The sequence below is a fragment of the Mytilus californianus genome, unplaced genomic scaffold (genome assembly GCF_021869535.1).
Source record: "Mytilus californianus isolate M0D057914Y unplaced genomic scaffold, xbMytCali1.0.p SCAF_9, whole genome shotgun sequence".
NCBI classification, from domain to species: Eukaryota; Metazoa; Mollusca; class Bivalvia; order Mytilida; family Mytilidae; genus Mytilus; species Mytilus californianus.
The window spans coordinates 37,686,648-37,702,173 of NW_026262745.1; the positions used below are offsets into that span (position 1 = coordinate 37,686,648).

Below are 15,526 nucleotides of genomic sequence, written 5' to 3' on the forward strand. Positions count from 1 at the left end.
TCAATGTAGACCAATTTAAAAAACAGGACCCAAAATTAAAAACCTAAATACACGGTTAGATTTGGAATATCAAAGAACCCCAATAATTCAATTTTAGATGAAATCAAACAAAGTTTAATTTTGGACCCTTTTGACCTCAATATGAACCAATTAGATAAAGGGGTCCACAAATAAAAAATCTAAATACATGGTTAGATTCAGCATATCAAAGAACCCCATATATTCAATTTTTGTTGAAATCAAACAAAGTTAAATTTTGGACCCCAATTTGGACCAACTTGAAAACTGGGCCAAAAATCAAAAATCTAAATACATGTTTAGATTCAGCATATCAAAGAACCTCATATATTCAATTTTTGCTAAAATCAAACAAAGTTTAATTTTGGACCCTTTGGACATTAATGTAGACCAATTTGAAAACTTGACCCAAAATTAAAAATCTAAATACACTGTTAGATTCGGCATAACAAATAAATAAATGTGATCAAAGATTTTACAAATCTAATGCGCCATACTGTGCAATTAAAGATTACTTCTTGAAATTTGAAAAAAAAATAATATTTGAAGAATAATTCTTTTTAATTTCTGAAATCTGAAATGAGAAAAAATTGGCCCCCCACAATTTCTTTTTATCCCCCCCCCCCTTTTTCCCCCAAAAAAATTCTTTCCCTCAAGATATGGTCATAATCTCAATTCAAATTTCCAATGGAGTTGGCAACCATAATTACCCATTTAAATTTACCATAGTGCTAACTTAATCTATTTTATAATAGAATTAATAAAAATATAGTGTCAAATCTTTCATATGGATTTTTTTGTAAAATAAAAAGATGAAAACATTTGCAGATATTTTTACTGGTCTTCCTTTATAAATATGCATTTCTTTAAACATAATTTAAAAGCAGTGTAAGGGAAGTAACCAAAACGTTGTATTTGGATTACCTCCCTTACACTGTTTTAGATTATCTTTATTGTTCATTAACCATTACTTTATACATAATTTAAAAGCAGTGTAAGGGAGATAATTTCAATGATGTATTTGATTTATCTCCCTTACACTGCTTTAAATTATGTTTTGTACTAAAGTATTTGTCCATTAACCAGGACAACCTTGTTTTTCCCCCTTTTTTGCCCCTAATTCCTAAACGGTTTGAGCCATAACCCCCCAAAGCAAATCCTAACCATCCCTTTGTGGTATGGAAACTTGTAGTATAATTTCAGAGAGATCCATACACCGTTCCACAGTTATTGTCTGGAAACTAGAAAATGCTCATTTTTGGCCCCTTTTTGGCCCCTAATTCCTTAACTGTTGGTACCATAACCCCCAAAATCAATCCCAACCTTCCTTTTGTGGTATTTAACCTTATGGTCAAATTTCAAAAAGATCCATTCACTTAAACTAAAGTTAGAGTGCGAAAACCAATATGTATTCGGACGACGACGCCGGACGACGACGACGACGACGCCGGACGACGACGACGACGACGACGACGACGACGCCAACGTCATACCAATATACGACCACAAAATTTTTTTGCGGTCGTATAAAAAGCCATTACTTCGATACTGGCATTACAAAAAAGGCATATTCTAATTAAAAAATTGGTAACTTGTGAATAAAACAAATGATTTCAAGTTTATTCTGTCACTTAGACGATTTTCACTTGAGTTCATTTAATGTGTCGGTGCTCTCAAAAGTTTTTTTGTTAGGCTTCCAAAGCATTCTTGTAGTCTCGAGATAATATGATGGTTTTTATATGTGCATGTCATATGCAGTGGCGGGGAGCACTAGATGACGTCTGCTCATCTCAGCTTGACCATTCATAGGACTTTCAGCTTTGTTGAGATGTTGTATGGTTGCCAATGAGATTCGAAAATATATAATTATTTTCTAAATTCATAAAGTGAATCAGAGTTGATTTATGATTGACTTGCATGTGCAGAACACCGGACACATTTTTCAAATATGCTTTTATCTTTTATGATCCCTACATATTCAACAGATATTCTCTCTCAGATATAACCCTCACCGTTCAGTGAGAAAACAGGTCCATACATGTGTAGGACTGCATATTAAAGCTCGATTGAAAGTTTACCGATAGTAGGACTGTTGGTACTTTTCCATATATAATGTGGGTTTTTTCCATGATTTAATATTTATCAACTGAAAAATATTTCCGGTGAATGACGTTTATTCGATACGTTAAATATGTGTTTGTTTGTATTTGTAAAGCTTTAAACGGTTATATGGTGCAGTTAACTTAAATAAAGTAATAGACAGGGAGAGAAATAGCTATTATCCATAATGTACCTGCATGAATTAACATTCTATTATTACGTAACCTCAAATATATATTACCAAGAACAAGACTTGTTTTGCTATGACAACAAAATGTAAGAAAACGATAATAACAATTTGTTATATTAATGTTGACCTTGAGAATTTCATTAGTTCGCTATGGAAGATATCTATCGATTTTTTGGCTTTTGCTGTTAAGCTTTCTTGCTCTGTTGGTTAAAACTAGGTAGAGTGAGAGGCGTGAAAGCCATGGCATTTGAGACTTTGTTGACGGTCGCAATTCACAAACAGTGATCACTCTAGATTTCAGTTAATACCATATTATTAACATGATCTTTTATTAGTTTCCTTCAGTGATATTAAACAGTCGCACGGTTTTTAATTGAAAACTAATAGTGGGGTAATTGTTATCATTTCAAGTTTCCATTGGTAACTAAGAGGTAGAAATCTATCCGCAATCTTTAATGCAGCTCATGCATATGTATATTATCTCATTTAAATATCATCGTCCGAGGAAAGGCAACAGAAATCGGAAACGCGTTTCCATAATAAAAAAAAACGAAGTTACCTTTTTACAAACGATGTAGTATCATTGTTGAAAACAAATGGGAATGTGAGACACAAATGTTGCCCCCGCTTGCATATAATATATATATATATATTCAGCAATTTTTCCATTTGTAAAGGGACATAACTCAAGAAATGAAGGTATTTTGGATAGGTACAGAAAATTCCACAAGCAAAACGGTCAAAGAGTTAATAACATGCGGCAACATATTTAATGTCCCGTTCAGAAATAATGTGAATTTATACATCCACATTCAAAAAAATTCCCCTTCATTTTCACTGCTTCAAGGGAATTTCTAAGTCTTTGCATTCTGGTGAATTAATATGACAGTAGTTAAATGTGGTTAAAGTCTCGAAAATCGATCAAGAAGAGACAAATAACGGTGCATTGAGAGGTTAATCGTCTCCTGCTATAGATGCATCACCTGTCATGGGCGGATCTGCTTTAGTCCGTTAAAAGCTATTATAAGCAAAAAGATGTAAGTCAAACTAATCATGATAATGTACTTTGAATTTTTTGGTAACATCTGAAAAATAAGATATCCATGTTTGCAGTGTGTGACGTGTGTGCTTATTAAGAAACCCAATGGTGTTGATGTTCTATCAGAAAAGGTAATGAAAGAGCTAAATGTGTCATGGTCCAGGTTTTTCCAAATGTGGTTGAAGTGCTAAAACCAGATTTTACGCCAAACAATGTATTTGCCAAAAATCAGGACAAATATTGTGTAACAGCTCTGCCATCCAAACATTTTATGAAATAACAAATAATTGTCGAGTTCTGTGCTTGTGTGAATTTGCAATAATTCAGTAAAATTATTTTGATTATTAAAACTCTTAAAATGCAAGCTTTAACGTTCAGTAATTATGATAAATAAAACTGCTCTGTTGTTCAAAGCTTTCAATTGTTTTTTAACATAACATTCTATAAAATAATTTCCGGCATTTTGTAAAATGCCATTCAATTTTTCGAGACATTTTGTAAAATGCCTAGAAAAATTAGTCATTATGCAAAATGCCTAAATTTAGAAAATGCCTGTAACATATATATAACTAATGAGATGTGAGGTGATTTCCAATGAGACAACAAATAAAGGGAACCGTATGGCCTTCAACAATGGATAAAAACTAACTCGTACCATTGAGCGAGCTTTTAAGGGCCAGGGATGGCTGAGTCCAAAACTATTCAAAATGGAAAACCAACGACCTAATTTATACAACAACAAACAAAAAAACAATTATAACAGAAAGCAACCAACGACAACTGCTGGATTACAGGCTCATGGCTTGGGACAGACACAAAACAAAGTTGCGGGGTACTGCAACACATGTTTGTGGTGGCTGTCTGCGATTTCTACATTTTATTGTATATTTTAAAGGTAAATATGAACACAATCCTATACAGCTGTGGATCTCGTACATTGATATTGATTTTGTTAAAGATATTCTACTTTTATTTGTCTTCATTGTTGAATGAATGTTGGTAGTCAAACACTGTAACAAATCGCTATTTGTTTTCTGTTAAATAAATTAATGTCTCCTGTATTATTAACATAACTTAACACAAACAGAGACAATATTACAGTAAATAGATAACAGTTGAAATATTTGCATCGTAGGTTTGCCTAGAATAAAAAACTTATGGATTATACGAGACAGCTAACCAACAACAACGATAATACAAAACAGACAACTATTACATAACAGATAAGTGTATGTTCTGGTTTGGTTGGCTTTCCTTATCTGTTTTTTTAATGAACCAACTAATTTTCTGTAACATGCGAAAACAACGACAAAAAAGAGGCGAAGAATACCAAAGGGACATTCAAACTCATAAGTCGAAAATAAACTGACAATACCATGGCTAAAAAAGAAAAAGACAAACAAACAAACAACAGTAACAAAATATAACATAGAAAACCAAAGACTGAGCAAAGGTTTCAATCAAAGTGTGCCACCAAACAAGTTGATGACACCGGTATTCTAGTTTAACAAAAAAAGAAATTGATTGATACAAAATTTTGTTATATATTGTATGATTACCAACTAAACCGATAACCAACAAAGACCAAAAGAAGACGAAATAAGGCAGGTAAATGACGGTTGCAGATTCCTGCTAATCTATGTTGCATGTGCATCTGTGTCTATATTGACTCCCACAGGCCCTTTAATATCATTTATAGTTCGGCGTCAATAAATTGCAATGGAAGACATTGTGCCTGCGACTCCTGGAGGTTAAAAGGATGCTTGTTCTTCTGTACAGTTACTGTTAAGGTCAACTGTTCAATGGAGTCAGTATGGCAAACACTACTTTTACCTCAAAATGATGGAAGCATGAGGCCATGAAAGGTCGTCATGAGTCTGAATGTGGGATGGAATCATGGCATCGCTGTTAGTTTATTTACGACCACGTTGAAACGCAATTGCATACTTGGATTTAAAGAAGTGAAGTCAGCAAGAAAGTTAATCAGTTACTTAGAACTTACAACATGTACAATGCTGGTATTATAAAATTCAATAAATAATTCAACCGAGCAGTAAGAGCTGTATTAACTATCAAAATTTCTGAGAAACGACATATTTCATCTCATTCAAATTATGTGGCAAAATATAATAACAACCTTTTGAAGCCTCACTGTGACTTTGAGATGAAGAACAGCAATAAAAACGCTGGTCCTTTGCTTTTTGTGTGTTTTTTTTTTTGTATAGAAAACTGATATTAGCTCATTATCAGTCCATTAAATATTGTATAGAATTTATTTTCAAGTTCTCTTTATGACGCACCTTATTTTTATATATTTTTATGTTTCTTGATTTCTAACAACACTCTAGTAGTTAAGTTCAATGACTTAGAACAAAATCATTAATATATAATGGGTATATAGGTAATTGCAGTATACCTTGCTTTCAAACATTGGCGTTCAATGTTGATGGATATAACAGATTGATTAATTAAGCATGGCTCTGGCGTAAACAATCTTTAGTGTCGTAAAGAAGACTGGTATCTAGATAAACAATCAAGCGTATCTCCGTGTTGTACAGTTTATATAAAAAAAGATGTGGTATGATTGCCAATGAGACAACTCACAAGAGACCAAATGACAGAAATTAACAACTATAGGTCACCGTACGGCCTTCAACAACGAGCAAAGCCCATACCGCATAGTCAGCTATAAAAGTGTATATTGGTACACAAAACATTATTTTTTTTTAAAATACGCATGAAGTCATTTCCGTTCAACAGCTTTATCAGAATAATTGTGCTAGATATATAATACATACTAAGCAAGCCGGTATTTGAAAATTAAATCCGGTGTCATTTGTTCAGAATGCAAAGCCTTCTGCCCGTAAAGCAACCCTTGCAATATGTCTTTGAGATGTCTCTCATTTCTACCATACTCCTTTTTATTTCCATGACAATCTTAATTTCATAACTGTCACGAGATGGTCCCAGTCTCTTATAAAACACGGGAAAAGGGATTTGCTCATATCCGTCTTAGTCTACGGCCTCGCCTCGATCTACTGAATGTCTCTACATTCGAGTGTGGATCTCCCCGAGATGGTTCTGAATTTTGCAACGGAAGGAAAGTCGCTGTTTATTCGCCATTGTTGTAAGGTGTCCAAATGGAGATGGTTCATAATCCATGTACTATATAGTTAAACACGAAACAAACCGCTATGTGCTTTATTTGTTTAAGGCCTTTGATCAAGATCATACCCTGTAGTGGCGTATTCGATCGATTGATCGATCAGTACGCAGGATGCAGTGGCATTGCCAGATAGTTAACAACGTTCAACGTTTCTGCGGAGAAATCCTAAGATTCTAGCCATTCCCAGGGTTGTTATGCCGTGATTCGTCCATTGTCTTGATTAATAGTATGCATATTTTCTCAAACCTTTTAATGCTTTCAAATCAATTGTAATTTTCGTTTACTCATTTCCTAAATTGCACTTTAGTGAACGTATGTTGTCGACTACGTGTATATTATTTCTAAAACAGAACATAGGTTGTGCCAAAATATTAAATGAAATAGGTCACTTCAAGCTAGGTGCGAAAGGGCATCTGAATCATGATAGTTTCAATCAATAAAACGCAGATGTTTCCAAAAGAAACATGTGTATTTAACTCTACGTGTTAAATCAACTTTTATAAATAAAAATTCACATGTTTGTCATAAAGAGATAGGCTAATGTGTAATGGCTAACGCAGGACCATAATTATATCAAATCTAAAATCATAAATATTTCAACTTTCCAGAAATAAGAATTCGTAAGTGTGAAGAGATAAGCGTAGGCTTATGTTTAATTGCTAACGCATGACCAAATTTAAAATAATGAATTTTTTTTTCACAAGTGTCATAAAATATAAGTTGTTACAAATGGAATATATACTCTGGAATATTATTTCCACTGAATTCCTAACAGAATAAATTGTATAGAATTTTTGTTCCAACAGGAACAGATATCATGACATGGTTATAATAAGTTTCCAGGGGAACTTCTGTTGGGCGGTACACATGTACATTTTATATGCCAATGTCCCCTTTATAATCCCTAGAAAAAAGAGTTCTATGATAAAAATTTTATAAGTTGTAAAAATTTCGAAATGTTAAACACAAGAGCCAAGTTTTTACTTATATGCTTATGGCTCTGGTTTTGTTGTGGTTTAAGATCTTAAAATTTAGTTAATCATTCATATTTATATATGATTTTCAAAATTATTTGTCTCAATTATTAAAATCATCGTAATAAATTACTTTGCTGTTCATGGGCCCTTTAACTGAAATAAAAAAAAAACTTCTAATCTTATCTATCTTAACGTTGACAGTCGTCTGTAGTACCACTAGAAATAAACCTTATTGATTTTGAATCGATAACTCTCGAATACTCGTTTGATTTGATTATGTTTTTCTATTTAATATTTTTTCTTTGACTCTTTGATATCCTTGTGTTGCGTTTTGATAGTACATCTTACATCTCTTTGGCTGCTTTTATGGAAAAATAACACGGCGATATGTCAGTGTATGTGTAGCATTCGTTCAATTAGAATCCTTAAAGCGAGCCTTGCTCCATTTAACACTGTTAACGACTCCATTCGCATATACAATATATATTATTTGGTGTCCAGGTAAAAACAGTACCTATTCATATTTTAGAAAGATTAATGACTAAAACCCAATTTAACGTCTACATTACTATTTACCGTGAAGCTATGTCGGTCAACGCGAATCAACAAAAACAGCTCGACTAAACCTGACGCGATAACATCTGAACAATACAATATATATCCAGTTTGATACTATTGAAGGATCTGCTCTAAACAATAGGTTTATCAAACTTTAATCCCAAAGACGTTAGACGAGATTAATGAAATCTGCCTAGTGCATTACGAAATAAGAGAAGTAGATTTTTCCACTAGATGATGTAGAATATCAATTATTCTATTTTACCTATACTAAATTAAGTGGAAAAATAGTATTTTCATTTCTGTACTTTATCGCATTATTATTGAAATGATTATGTCCTTCTAAGTAGGCCTCCATAAAATTAAGTTGTTTTTTTCTGACTTCCTACCTAATATTAATGTTCATGCCTACCCTAACACATTTTAATGACATTTTTTGTTAAGCACAGTTAAAAGTCAAAACATGATAGGTAAAGTACGATTAAGTTCAGAACATTTCCCTTTAAAGTCTATAAAAAATTTAAAAGATTGAAATGATTTTGCTTCATTACCTTCTCTAATTGTCTTCCAGGAGATAACAAAAAAGAATATATTTTTGTCATTTTTCAAACTTGTAAACTTTATCCCAAACAAACTAAACCATTGGTACTATTCATCTTTGTAAATATCAGTTCAGTTGCTGACATACGAAAGAATTCAAAACCATGACCCCCCTCCCCTGTCTGAAGCTATTATCTAGTCAAAGTCTAGTATTACTCTTCAATACATTTTGTTTACCTGGAAAAATATTCTTCAAGTAATCGATTTAATTGAGATTGCGGTAAAAACTCCAGTCAGCGATTTTCTAAAAGTTTTAAAAATCCAAAAATTAAGTCTCTATGATAGTGTATGAGAAAGTTAGCTATATGATATATTGATAACATGTTCACTACAGTATGCTTAATGGTTGCATCAATCAAGTTCTCTATATCAAGTTCAGTTTGAACTTGTATACATATCTCGCTCAGTCAAAAACTCAATCAAATTTTTAAGGAAGTTTTATTTTCTCACTTTTTATTTGAAAGAGATTCATAACACTTCACAGACATGATACAGGCATTTCAAAAGTGCCGCTGAATAGAATTTTGAAATACTTTTAAAAATTTTACCGTGTAAATAATCTTTAAGTCATGATACAACTTGATTTTTTTACACAGAAATATTTAAGTTTGTTTCTTTATACTGTAACTTTTCAGATTGCATTTCCGAATAATTATCGAACAAATGAAATTTCATGATTTTTTTTCCGAAGGGAGATAATTTGTATAGCCCGATTGAGCTTATACAATATATACGCCCAAAATGCAGATATATACAATCCTTGTCAATATCATGTAGATAATAATTACACACATATTTGCAAATGAATAATGAAAAGAAACACCGAAAAACAAACAGATATTTTCAATGACAAATAAACAAAGAGAAACACATACAAACACGTGGCGTGGCGGTGTACAAAAAGAACGTGAAAGTTTTATTTTTCGGTAGGCCAACATATATAGACTTATGTCTTTGCCACCTGGCCGAGGAAAAGAAGGCAAGAAGGTAATAAAATTCTATTTTTCTACATGCAAAAAAGCACATGAAATACAAAGGTATTAAACCTTTTTTTTCAAAAAGTGTGAAAATCATATATTGTTAAGTTTTTTTTCTAGCTTGGTCCTCCTTCCGCAATCTGGCCCTGACATGCACGAGTTTGATTGATCATTTGCCGGTATCTTTATTATAACCTTCAACGTTGACTGACACAAAACACATGGGAGGTGGGATTTCCTATTCAGCTACGGAAGGTTACAAGGAAGAAATCTTCATTACATGAAATCGATTTTTGTAACATTTTAGATTTAATTAATCAATAAAGACATGGCGACATATTAAATTTAATTGAGGAAAAATGAACGGAAATTGTAAAATAAATGTTTAAAATCGCTTATTATTCACCCTACATTGTAGCAAATCATGATGATATTAACATAATGCTATAAACTTAAAAATACACTTACCGCTCCGAGTATGTTTGTAATTAGTCGTCTGTTGCTACAGAACTAGTATTGCCGAATAAATAAAAGCCTGCTCTAACGATTAAATGTTTAATTTATCGAGACACAGTAAAGTATGAATGAAAAAAAACGCTCCTTCACAAACAATCCGTGTTCTCATGTACATTTAATAAATGATAATGAGACAGTTAACGCTATTGGCTATTATTTAGCAGGTAGAAAAACATGGACACGCTCTTTGAAACGGTCGACTGATTCAAAACATAATTTTTTAAACACTAAGAATGTAAAATTTTCTTAAAAATACACAATATTTCGACGAATTCAAACAACAAAACACACAAAATCAATGTCTGAGTAGTTACGGAAGAAGACTATCGATCCAATGCAGACGATTTTGGTGAGATACTGGTTTGCGAACTGGATTGCACTGGTTTAGCTTGGAACATTTCTGTATTCAATGCCAGATCACATAACCAAGAGTAAGAATACGAATGTTTATTGTTCCAATTAAGGATTCTTAATGGGCAGCAAGAAATTCACATACACAAACATTACACTATCATTGCTTAAAACAAGATATGTTCAAAATTATCTAAGCTATACGCATCTACCGCCAGCTGCCCGCTTGTCGTAAATAGTCTTGAAAATGATTGACAGCGATTTTGATCAATTGCTTAGCAGTTAAATGGTCTTTGAAAGCCGAATATTAGGGTATCAATCCTTTGATTGATTGAATGTTGTTTGCTTAACGTTCGGCAAATATTGTATGCATAAGATTAACAATTAACAGTCATCCGGCAGGTAGATTCTGTAAAGTGGATCGTTCCACTCCAAAAGTAGTTTAGTTTAGCCAGGGGCACTCAAGTTGCCTTACAACAGGCCACCTACGGACTCTCGAAGAATTGTAATGATTATTTTTACAACGTGCAGAGAGTGTGACACTCTTCCTTAATAAGGCATTTCCATTCCGAACAGACATGGCATGGGTTTTACTGCCGGATGGAAGAATACGGCCATATTTGATCATATTTCTACATACCCGTCAACCATTGGTGTATCAATTGATGGTCCCCTTTTAGAACTATGCCACACCAATACGATAGCCCATCTCTGCTTTTTGAATTAAAAAAAAAGGCAAAGTTAAGTTCTACAAGAAAATATATATAGCCACGCCAACAATCAGTGTCCAGGTCCTAAGTTAGGAGCCCCCGTCAGTAATTGTCTTTGACGTATAATATGTGGGGTAAACGACAATGAGACGGCAACCCAACGACACAAAACAAGAAATCTATAGGTCATCATTTACACGTTATGTTCTTCAACAATAGACAAGTTTCTATACAATATGTCACGCTCTAGATTCAAGGATAATTGTGAATTAATTAAACAGAGAATACCCAAGAAACAAATAAAAAAAAACGTTAAAATTTAACCTAAATCAGCCATTGACGAGGTTCCTGATTTGGGACAAGAACATGATCATGGGGAGGAGTTAAACTACTTTTTTTTTTTTTATCTCAACCGACCCCCTGGTAAAAAATAAAACGTTCAATTAAATTCAGTGCAGAAAAAAACACTGAACCCTATATTATCGGCATTATCAAAGACAAAAAAACACAACTATAAAACAAACAAATCAATACCGTATGAAAGAAAGATTACAGTCATTGAAAGCATGTTCGAAGCACTTACAATTATGACATGAAATCATGCCACCCAACAGTGTAACATCGGCGGATGTATTCAAAAGTAGCCATACAGCAACGCCATCAAAAATGCAGGAAAACAAGATCTTCTTTGGTGCGCCCAAGTGAATGGGTACGGACTTAATATGCAGAAAAGAACAAAACAAACACTTCTTTGTATTTAAGAGATTTGGTTGAAATTTGTTTTTGAAAGTTTAGAATGTGTAAAAACTTGAAGAGCTATATAACCTAAAGGTACAATAGCCAAAGCCATCTAAATTTAATTTTGTCTGATTTTGCCTGAGAGGTTGGACCTTACTTTCTAAATTATTTCTTCATTTAGCGCAGAAAATTTAAGAACTTTTTGTTATAGATAATGTCACTGGCGTAGGTACGAAGTTTATTTCAGTTGAATTTTACTTTGTTACGTATTTTTGTATCACTGCGACAACGTTTTTCTAAGTAAGAACAAAATGTTTAGCACTGATAAAACTATTTACTGCTCTTAGTTGTTATGCAGGAGCAAAATGAAAATGTCTTTAATCATGTTTTAGTTTATTATAGAGGATCGAAAAGATTCCTTATCATTTAGATGGTAAAACATGAGGGTCTGGATTAGGGTTCCTTAAATTTTTTTTAATTTTAAGCCATTTTTCTCTATTCTTTATAAATTTTGCCCATTATTCTCTATTCTTTATATTTAAGCACCCCATTATTCTCCATTCTTAATTTTTTGACCTGTTTTTCTCTATTTTTAATATTTTTGCCCATTATTCTTTATTCTGTAAACCCCATCAAGACCATAAAAAACATGACCACATATACACACCGTCAACAAAGTTAAGCTTCTTTTTTTTGTATCTTTGTTTTTCCTTTCTTTCTTCTAACAAACTGATTTTCTGCCCAACTTATATAAATGTAAAATAATATGAAATGTAATATACATTATCTTAATGGAGAAGACTTCAGAAGCGTTGGCTTGTGTCTTATCCAATTTGTATTTGAGCAAATAAAAACATGTTTAAACTAATTAAGTACTGAGCGACTGCACTGTATTTTCAATATTATGTTTGGTTTGATATATATTTTTGATTTGTGATTCGGAAGTACATTGTCTGCATAATACTTTGTATAGATTTATAAATGAGATTTAATGATATCAATGATCCAAAATACAGGTTTAAACAGACGATGCCTTATTAACGAACCTAAGCCATTGTTCTCCTTTGGAACAGAATAACGGTACGTATGCAATTGTCAATACAAGTAAACACCCACATATTAAATTTCAAAACTTATGAGGATTGTTACGCTACGTCATTAATTATATATAAGAACTAATTAGTCGCTCCAGTAATTTGGTTCCAAAAATATCATTATTTAAGTTAATCCGTTATCAGACACCAGTTTATTTTGAATCGGCGGACATTTAGTAAATAGATACAATGTTGGCATATTTATTATTTTTAAAGAAGTTGATTTATTTAAAAATGAGTAGATGTGGTATGATTGCCAATCACCCTGAGACCAAATGACATAGAATGTTAGCAACTATTAATTATCCACTTGAATAGTCAAATGACAACTTCTCTGAACTTATTTTATTCCAGCCAGCATGTGAAGGACATTAAGCACGGATCTTTTATATCATCATATCATCATTATTTGAATATTTACGTATATGTCCTATACTTTTTTTATATATATATGCCATTATTTAAATTCAAGGTAGTTGTGTTAAAATCCGACGAATCATTTTGTATTCTTATTTTATTCATTATGTAAATAAGGCATTTAAGACATACAATTTAACGAAAATTTTAAAAAGCCTAAGTATACTATATAATAAAAATGTTCACATATAGAATGACGTCTTAGGGAGTTTTCTCTTTAGAAGTGTTATGGCATTGAACTCCGTTCTATACTTTTCACCGAACACTTTCTTGTGGAAACCTTGATGATTCTTTCTTCGTCAAAATCTTCTATTGATACAACATTTTGTATAGATGTTTTTTTCTCTCTATTAGTAAGTGGTAATACAATTCATCACTCGTCAAAGTAAACTCCGAAACAGCTGTAACATTGTCTCTGCTACGCGACACTGACTGATTAGTTAGCGTATCGACGTCGGCATTGTTTCAGAGTTTGTAATAGAAGGACAAAAACACCCTGATCAAGAGAAAAGACGAAAAGACAAATAGGTAGGTACAGTTATAGACAAACGGGGACGTTTGTAACGTCAGAGTACCCAAATTGCATCGAGTACCCAAATTGCATCGAGTACCCAAATTGCACCTATTCAGCAAAAATAGCAGCGGGAATCTTACAAGTTTTCCTTGAGGCTTAACAATTTGTATTTTCATGATTTGACATTATACACGTCTTTCAACATAGGTAGGCTATATCTGAATATACACAAAACGTTCACAGTATATATCAACAGATGATGTATTCACTAGAAAAAGTAAAATCTACGGAACGATGCCATGCGACGTCCACAAAAAGTCATCTTTTAAAAATGAGCAAATAAAATATGTTACAAGAATCCATTTCTTAAAAAATGATTAATAAACATGGACAAATGTCAAATTGTTTTGAATATTTGAAGAAATAAAACAAAACATCTGTAATTCGATTTTTAAGGATGTGAATTTAAGCATGGATGCAATTTGGGTACTCCTCATTACAGAATCATGGATCGTTTGGAGGTTGGTTCAAACCCATTTTACTGTGATTCAAGATGGATTCAAAATTAAATTGGTGTAACTATATAGTAAATAAGGATACATCTACAAAATAAACACAGAATGGAAACTTTTGTCTGGGTCATAAAAAAACGTAGGTGAAAAAACTGTCAAAATAGGTGCAAGTTGGGTACCCTCACGTTATGCACATTTAAATAGTTTGACCCCTCCGCATTTTGTGCCGGTACCATGATATGCGATCTGGGAGCTGCGTTGTTCTTTGTTGTTTTTTTATGAATGTTTTTCTTCGGAGGAGTCGGATGCTGGTAGTTGATGTGGTCTGTTGTGCCATACGGTATTTTTGGCGACTCCTGTTATCCTTTTTTACCTTTTATTGAAGTTAAAGTGAGCAACACAGATGTCATTAAAAATCTGGTGTGAGCTCAGGTACTTTGAGATAGTAAGCAGATCCTGTCTTACTAGCGGTACCAGTCGTATTGTTGCATGATGAAACAAAACTCGTGTGATAATATGTATCAGATGATCAGTCATGTGCGAGGGCAACAGTACAGGATTGAAGATGTAACGAAAAAATTAACATAACCATGGTCATTCCTAATAGAATATTTTGTCAATCAAACACACTAGATTTTTATGAAGTCAATTTTAAAGATAATTTTTTATTGGAATTAGAGGTTTTATTATGAAGTAAACTTTCTTATTCCGAAAAAAAAAGTTGTTTGTATGATAGCAAGGAGATTTGATAGCCAATGAGACAACTATCAAAAGAGACCAAATGACGTAGATGTCAGCAATAATAGGTCACCTTCTATAGTGAGCAAAATCCATACCGCATAGCAAGCTATAAAAGACCATTTTGTTGACGATTCTTTTTTTTAAACTAAAGTCAATTTGACTATTTGTGTTAAAAATAAAGAACGTCACATTCTTCACAAATAATATGGCATCTATAAAGAGCAACAGTTGGATTTCAGTAACTGACAATACATGGTTTAAATTTCCATGATTAATTAATGAATTCAAAATAGAATACCAAATATCTG

The 15,526-nt window shown here is 32.7% G+C and overlaps 1 protein-coding gene across 1 annotated transcript in view; it reads right to left on the reverse strand.

Moving 5' to 3' along the window:
• The window catches only part of LOC127716700 (sodium- and chloride-dependent taurine transporter-like), a 39,667-nt gene extending 29,194 nt beyond the window's left edge, over positions 1–10,473 (reverse strand). Inside the window, exon 1 of the mRNA XM_052222932.1 lies at positions 10,094–10,473. The gene's annotated coding sequence lies outside the window, so the exon portion shown is untranslated. The remainder of the gene's footprint in view (positions 1–10,093) is intronic.
• Positions 10,474–15,526: the final 5,053 nt, after the last annotated feature.